The sequence below is a fragment of the Rattus rattus genome, chromosome 2 (genome assembly GCF_011064425.1).
Source record: "Rattus rattus isolate New Zealand chromosome 2, Rrattus_CSIRO_v1, whole genome shotgun sequence".
NCBI lineage: Eukaryota > Metazoa > Chordata > Mammalia > Rodentia > Muridae > Rattus > Rattus rattus.
This window is the reverse complement of record NC_046155.1, coordinates 195,681,696-195,689,438: the sequence shown is the minus strand read 5'-3', so window position 1 is coordinate 195,689,438 and position 7,743 is coordinate 195,681,696. Positions and strand designations below refer to the sequence as shown.

The following is a 7,743-nucleotide window of genomic DNA, read 5'->3' as shown; positions in this document are numbered from 1 at the left end:
GAGGAAGAAAACCATTTAACCAAGCACAGGATGGCCCGGCTTCAGACCTCAGCTGCATGTGCCAGTGCAGGAAAAGGAAGAGAAAGTGAGTCAGTGCTAAATCAGTTTGAAAGTTTTAACTGACGAGTAGGAATAAACGCGTGGATTCCCAAATCAAGAGCCTTTGTGATCAGAAATTCTTCTGGAGCTTTCTGGGATGCAGTGGTGGCTGCCGTTGGGCCCTGTTCCATCTGCTCCTGTCCAGACTTAACTGCAGTTCGCTCCTGCTAAGGTACAAGTCATCCAGAAAGCCACGCCACAGCTATGGCTTTTGATGACACCAGAAAGACGTCCGTGGAACCCCAATTCGTATCACGTTCACCAGCCACAATAAAGTCATTGGAAAAGGTGCCTGCCAACTTGATCAGAGGTACAAAGGAAAAGAATTCAAAAGGGAAAGGACCAGTGTACATGCCTAAGACACTGAGCCTCACTACAAGAAAAACCCTCTCTGGAGACAATTCCAAGGTCTGGGCTCAGTTCCAGGTGAGAATCCACAAGTGACTCATCGACTTATGGTCTCATTCTCTTTAACTAACGGTGGCAGGGCAATGGTGCTACATGCCTTTAACCCTAACATTCACTAGGAAGGCAGAAGCAGGCCAGCCTGGTCTACATAGAGGGAGTTCTAGGACAGCCAGGGCTACATAAAGAAACTCTGTCTCAAAAAATAAAAAAAGTGTCTCTGTATCTACTTCTCAGTAAGGAGGTAAAGAAAGATATTGTGCATCCATTACAATGGCAATTACCTAAAAGGACAGCTAATACCAAATGACTAAGCTGATTTGGAGAAAAAAGAAAAAAGTCCTCGCTGGTGGACTATAAAATGGAATAGCCATCAGAATGCAAGTAGACAGTTTCTTAGAAAGAAGAATGTACTTTTACTAGACAATCTAACAATTGCAGCAAGTGGGACCCGCCCAAGACAGGAAGAAAACCGTGTTCACACCAACTTATGTATGACTACCTTCCCACAGTCGCATGCTACGAGTGCACTGCCCCAAAACTAGAAACAACCCTGGTGTCGGCCCTAGTGAGAACTCAAGGCATCCAGGTAATTAAGTAGAATTCAGCAGTGGGATGAATTGTTACATGAATAAATGGCATTTCAAAACTGTTGTGCTAAGGGGTTGGGGATTTAGCTCAGTGGTAGAGCGCTTGCCTAGCAAGCACAAGGTCCTGGGTTCGGTCCCCAGCTCTGAATAAAAGAAAAAAAAATGTTGTGCTAAGTACTACGGAGAAGAGGAGATAGCTTACCTGGCAAACTGTTTGCCTTACAAATATGAGGGCCTAGGTTTTAGATCCACATTTCACATTTTAAAAAAGGGGGGCATGCTTGCTTTGGCAGCCCATCTACTACATGGAGCAGAGAAGATTAGCATGGCCCCTGCACAAGGATGACACCCAAATTTGTGAAGCGTTCCATGTTTTTAGAAACAAAAGGCCATTACCTAATTTGTTCTATGAAGCCACAGTTACATTGATACCTAAACCACAAAGAGATCCATCAAAAAAGAGAGCTTCAGACCAATATAATCTATGCAAAAATAATAAGATACAAGCAAACCAAATCTAAGAACACATCAAAATGATCATTCACCATGATCTAGTAGGCTTCATTCCAGAGAATGGTTCAATATACAAAATTCCATCAACATAATCCGCTATATAAACAAACTCAAAGGAAAAAAAACATATGTTCATCTCATTAGGTGCTTAAAAAGCCTTTGACAAAATACAACACCCCCTCATGTTAAAAGTCTTGGAAGATCAAGGCCTACACCTAAACATAATAAAAAGCAATATACAGCAAACCAATAGCCAACATCAAACTAAATGGAGAGAAACTTGAAGCAATCCCACTAAAATCAGCGGCTAGACAAGGCTATCCACTCTCTCCCTACTTATTCAATATAGTTCTTGAAGTTCTAGCCAGAGCAATCAGACCACAAAAGGAGGTCAAACAGATACAAATTGTTAAGAAGAAGTTAAGATATCACTATTTGAGGATGATATACTAGTATACAAAGTGACCTCAAAAATCCCCCTGGAGAACTCCTACAGCTGGTGAATAACTTCAGCACGTGGCTGGATAAAAAATTAACTCAACAAATCAGTAGCCTTCCTCTACTCAAAGGATAAAAAGGCTGAGAAAGAAATTAGGAAAACAACACCCTTCACAATAGTCACAAATAATATAAAATACCCTGGTGTGACTTTAACCAAGCAAGTGAAAGATATGTATGTCAAGAACTTTAAGTCTCTGAAGAAAGAAATTGAAGAAGACCTCAAAAGATGGAAAGATCTCCCATGCTCATGGATTGGCAGGATTAATATAGTAAAATTGGCTGTCTTGCCAAAAGCGATCTACAGATTCAATGCAATCCCCATCAAAATTCCAACTCAGTTCTTCACGGAGATAGAAAGAGCAATTCTCAAATTCATCTAGAATAACAAGAAAACCAAGGATAGGGAAAACTATTCTCAACAATAAGAAAACTTCTGGGGGAATCACCATCCCTGACCTCAAGCTGTATTACAGCTTGATTAGTAATTAAAAACAAAACAAACCTGCCTGGTATTGGTACAGAGACAGGCAGGTAGATCAATGGAATAGAATTAAAGACCCAGAAATAAACCCACACAACTATGGTCACCTTTGATAAAAAAGCCAAAACCATCCAGTGGGAAAAAGCATATTCAACAAATGGTACTAGTTTAAGTGGAGGTCAGCATGTAGAAGAATACAAATTGATCCATTCTTATCTCCTTGTACAAAGCTTAAGTCCATGTGGATCAAGGACCTCCACACAAAACCAGATTCACTGAACCTAATAAAAGAGAAAGTGAGAAAGAGCCTCAAACACATATGGCTCAGGCTCTAAGATCAACTATAGAAAAATGGAATTTCATAAAATTGAAAAGCTTCTGTAAGTCAAAGGACACTGTCAGTAGGACAAAATAGCAACCTACAGATTGGGAAAAGATCTTTATCAAAGAACCCTACATACACTAGAGGCTAATATCCAATATATACAAAGAATTCAAGAAAGTAGACTTCAGAGAACCAAATAACCCTATTAAAAAACGGGGTACAGAGCTAAAAAAAAGATTTCTGAACTGAGGAATATCGAATAGCTGAGAAGTACCTAAAGAAATGTTTAACATCCGTAGTCATCAGAGAAATGCAAATCAAAAGGACCCTGAAAATCAAAACTCACACCAGTCAGAATGGCTAAGATCAAAAACTCAGGTGACAGCAGATGCTGGCGGGGATGTGGAGAAAGAGGAACACTCCTCCATTGTTGGTGGGATTGCAGACTGGTACAACAACTCTGGAAATCAATGTTGGTTTCTCAGACCCAGTTATGCTACTCCTGGGCATATACCCAAAAGATGCTCCAATGTATAACAAGGACACATGCTCCGTTATGTTGATAGCAGCCTTATTTATAATAGACAGAAGCTAGAAACAACCCAGATACCCTTCAACAGAGGAATGGATACAGAAAATGTGATATATTTACACAATGGAGTACTATTTAGCAATTAAAAACAATGACTTCATGAAATTCATAGGCAAATGGATGGAACTAAAAAATATCATCCTGAGTGAGTTAACCCAGACACAAAAGAACACACATGGTATGCACTCACTGATAAGTGGATATTAGCCTCAAAGCTCAGAATACCCATGATACAACTCACAGACCATTAGAAGCTTAAGAAGGAAGACCAAAGTGCAGATGCTTCAGTCCTACTTAGAAGATGGAACAAAATAACCATGAGGGGCAGAGGGAGGTTGGGACCTGAGAGGGAGAGAGGAGGAGGGGGGGCAGGTTCAGGTATGGAACAGGAGAAAAGTACAGAAAGTCAGGAAATTTAACAGAAATATGTAGCCGTGGGGGATGGAGAGCTAGGGGTAGACACTAGAACGTCCCAGATGCCAGGGAAGCAAGAGGTTCCCAGGACCCAACAGAGAAGACATTAGCTGAAATGAGATAGAAAAGGGGAGATACCAGTGAACGTGATTGTTGGGGAGAGGGCGGTAATGGGGGGAGGGTGGGGAGGGGAATGCCCATAGAGAAGGGGAGGGAGAGGGATTAGGGGGATGTTGGCCTGGAAACCGGGAAAGGGAATAACAGTTGAAATGTAAATAAGAAATACCCAATTTAATAAAGATGGAGAGAAAAAGAAAGAAAGAAAGAAAGAAAGAAAGAAAGAAAGAAAGAAAGAAAGAAAGAAAGAAAGAAAGAAAGAAAGAAAGAAAGGAAAGGGGAGATAGAACCTGTAGAGAAAATCTCCAGTGATAGGCATGGCCCCCAGTTGAGGGGTAGGGCTACCCACCCATCTCAAAAATTTTAACCCAGAATTATTCCTATCTGAAGGAAATGCAGAGACAAAAAATGGAGCAGAGATTGAAGGAAAGGCCATCCAGAGACTGCCCCAACTTGGGGTCTAGCCCATCTGCAGACACCAAACCCAGACACTATTGCTGATGCCAAGCAGCGCTTTCTGATAGGAGCCTGGTATAGCTGTCTCCTGAGAGGCTCTGCCAGAGCCTGACCAATACAGATGCAGATGCTCACAACCAACTATCGGACTGAGCAGGGGACCCCAATGAAAGAGTTAGCTGAAGGGAATTGCAACCCCACAGGGAAAACAACAATATCAACTAACCAGACTACCAAGAGCTTCCAAGGACTAAACCACCAAGCAAACAGTACACATGGAAGGACCCATGACTCCAGCTACATATGTAGCAGAGGATGGCCTTATGTAATGGTTAGTATATGCTTGGTCCAGGGAGTGGCACTATTAGGAGATGTAGCCTTGTTGGAATAAGTGTGGGTCGGAGTAGGTGTGTCACTGTGGGTGTGGGCTTTAAGACCCTCATCCTAGCTGCCTGGAAGTCAGTCTTCTCATAGCAGCCTTCAGGTGAAGATGTAGAACTCTCAGCTCCTCCTGTACCTGCCTGCCTGGATGCTGTTAGGCTCCCACCTTGATGATACTGGACTGAGGACATAGCTTTCTGTGTTTGGCAGCCGGCCAGTCAACTAAACAGATAAAGAATATGACAAAGGTATGGTCTGTCTTCTACAGTGGACTTCTGCCCTTACACAGTCACTGAAGAGATGGGGAGGCTTTGGACAAGATTCATACTTGGTGAAAAGTGAATTCATCACAGCCTACCAGCTGGAGAGGGGGACGGAGAGGGAGTGACCGGTCAATGTGGGGTGGTGGTGGTGGTTGTGGTGGTGGTGGTGGTGGTGGTGGTGGTGGTGGTGGTGGTGGTGGTGGTGGTGGTGGTGGTGGTGAAAAGCTAGCCCAGAACTGGAAAAGAGAAGGGGTGAGGTTCCTCCATATCAGCTCTTGGCAGAAGCAAAGCTCGCACAGCCCTGGCAACTCCACCTGGAAGAGAAGCAGTCGCTCGGGACTCAGCCGGGTTTCGTCCTTCTGTTGTCTCCCAGTTGAAGAACGTTTGATTTCTGTCACCCAAAGCAGCTTTGGTGTGTATGGTGGGAGAGCGAGGGATGATGGTAGCCTGAGTTTCTTACTCACCAGAAATAAAGGGGGTACTCTGTGAGTTGGGGGAGCTCATGGGTCAGCTAGGCATTTCTCATTTGGGGTGTACTGTGTAATCTTTACCTTGTTTGTAATCGTGCGGGAAAACAAGACTTTGTTCTGGGAGGAGGGACGTCCAGGGAAGAACCATCAAAGCAGGGCTGGAAACTCCCCAGTGTTCTGGCTGCTCATGTCCTGGCTGGGCAGGGGAGTGGCTGGGGCACCGAGGGAGGCCTTCCTGTGCAGCCTGTGCTTCCCTGTTGTCACAGCAGCCCTTTTCCTCAGTGTCAACAGCCAGGCCAGGCAGAGCCAAAGGGCTGTATCCCACCCATCAGGAACCAGAACTTAGTCATGAGATGTCTATCTCCAAGTCTGTAACCCAGAATGGAACGGTGCTTTGTGACTCCAGACTGCTTGTTACTTCTGATCCTCCAGCAGGACACAACCTGCATTCACCTCCTGTTTAGGCCAACATCATTACTCAGGCAGCCCTAACAAAGCCCGAGACAAGGAAGGCAAGCTTATCCACAGCTCGGCCAGTTTCTTCGGAGCCTTCAGGACTAGGCCTGCTGACTTAGTAAGGACTCAGACGTGGCTCCAGTCCTTACCAGAAGCATCGCTTTCTATCTTCTACCTTCTCTGAAGAAGGATAGTTCATTTGTGGAAGGCTGTGGGGGGGGGGACCATGCGGCTGGGGCAGGATTAGAGTTCTTGGACCTTGACTTGTAGGAGAGCCAGTGATGAGCCGCAGAAGTTACGAATGAGAGAGAAACGTATGCTGTGTGAAGGGACCAGATTGCAGAATGGAATCCACTCCATAGCATCTTCTGTGAACTCCCGCCTCCTACCACCTGGTGTAGAAGGTGGCGTGATGATCAGAGCGAGGAATTACAGAGAACAAGATCCTAACAAAAGGACTGGAGAGATGGCTCTGTGGTTAGGAGCACCTGCAGTTCTTCCAACAGACTGGGGTTCAATTCCCAGCACCCACATGTCAGCTCACATCTGTCTGTAACTGCATTTCTAGACCAAATGACACCCTCGCATAGACATACAGGCAAGAAAACCACCAATACACATAAAGTTATATACATAAATCATTAAAAATACCCTACAAGTGGCGGGAGTGTCATTGTGGAGGCACACCTTTGATCTCAGTGCTCAGGAGACAGATACTTATAAGCTCAAGACCAACTTGGCTCTATATGCGAGTTCCAGAATAGCCAGAGATACACGGTAAGACCAATAAAGCATACAACAAAAGAGATTGGAGACATGAGCATAAAGTCATGAGGATCTGGGTCTGGATTCTTGGCAGACGCACAAAACCCAGGCAAGGTCACATATGCCTACAATCCCTGCACTGGAGGGAGGGCCAGCGACAAGAGGATCCTGCAACTCACTGGGCAAGCAGATAAGAAAAATGACAAGATCATGCTCCATGAAAGAGTGTCTCAAAAAACAAAGGGAAGAGCAACAGAGGAAGACATGCACACAGACAGACAGACACACACACAGATATACAGACATACATGCATAGGAAAATAAACATTTTTTTAAAAAAGACTGAGTGAGTTTATCAGTCCTAACCATGATACTAAACAACTGTCTCCTCCTGCTTAACAGGGTAGGTAGGGAAGGCATTGATCAGTTAAAAAAAGAAATGCTTCGTTTACAATGAAATCTGAAACATGGAAGGAAATGACGTTGTAACTGGGTTTCTGAGAAGACACGTGGACAAAGTCACCAGGCGCCTTCACAAACAGCTTCAGTGGACTCTGCATAAACGCCTGATGTGACCTTTTGTGCCTCTGAGCTACTTCAATTACAGTAATGTCAGAGAAGGTGGCCAAAGCTGGGTACTATAAATTCTGTTGTCTTCCTATTACTGTGAACCACTGCAGGAAATTCAGTGCGCACCTCCTGTTCAGACTGTCTGGGAAAAGCACAGCGGGAGTAAACACAACCTCCTCACCTCGTTTGCTTTCCTGAGAGGTTAAAACAGCACTAACGACTGCATCTAGGCCCTGGAAGCCCTTGCTAACCTGTACGCTCCCAAATGAGCAGTACTCAGTCATACAACATCCAGTGGCTTCACCAAGGTCTGTCCCAGTCAATTAACACACCGAACCACTTTTC

At 44.4% G+C, this 7,743-nt stretch overlaps 1 pseudogene; it reads left to right on the top strand.

The window, feature by feature from the left end:
* The first annotated feature begins 1,373 nt into the window (after positions 1-1,373).
* On the top strand, positions 1,374-1,471 carry LOC116894878 (annotated as a pseudogene).
* Positions 1,472-7,743: the final 6,272 nt, after the last annotated feature.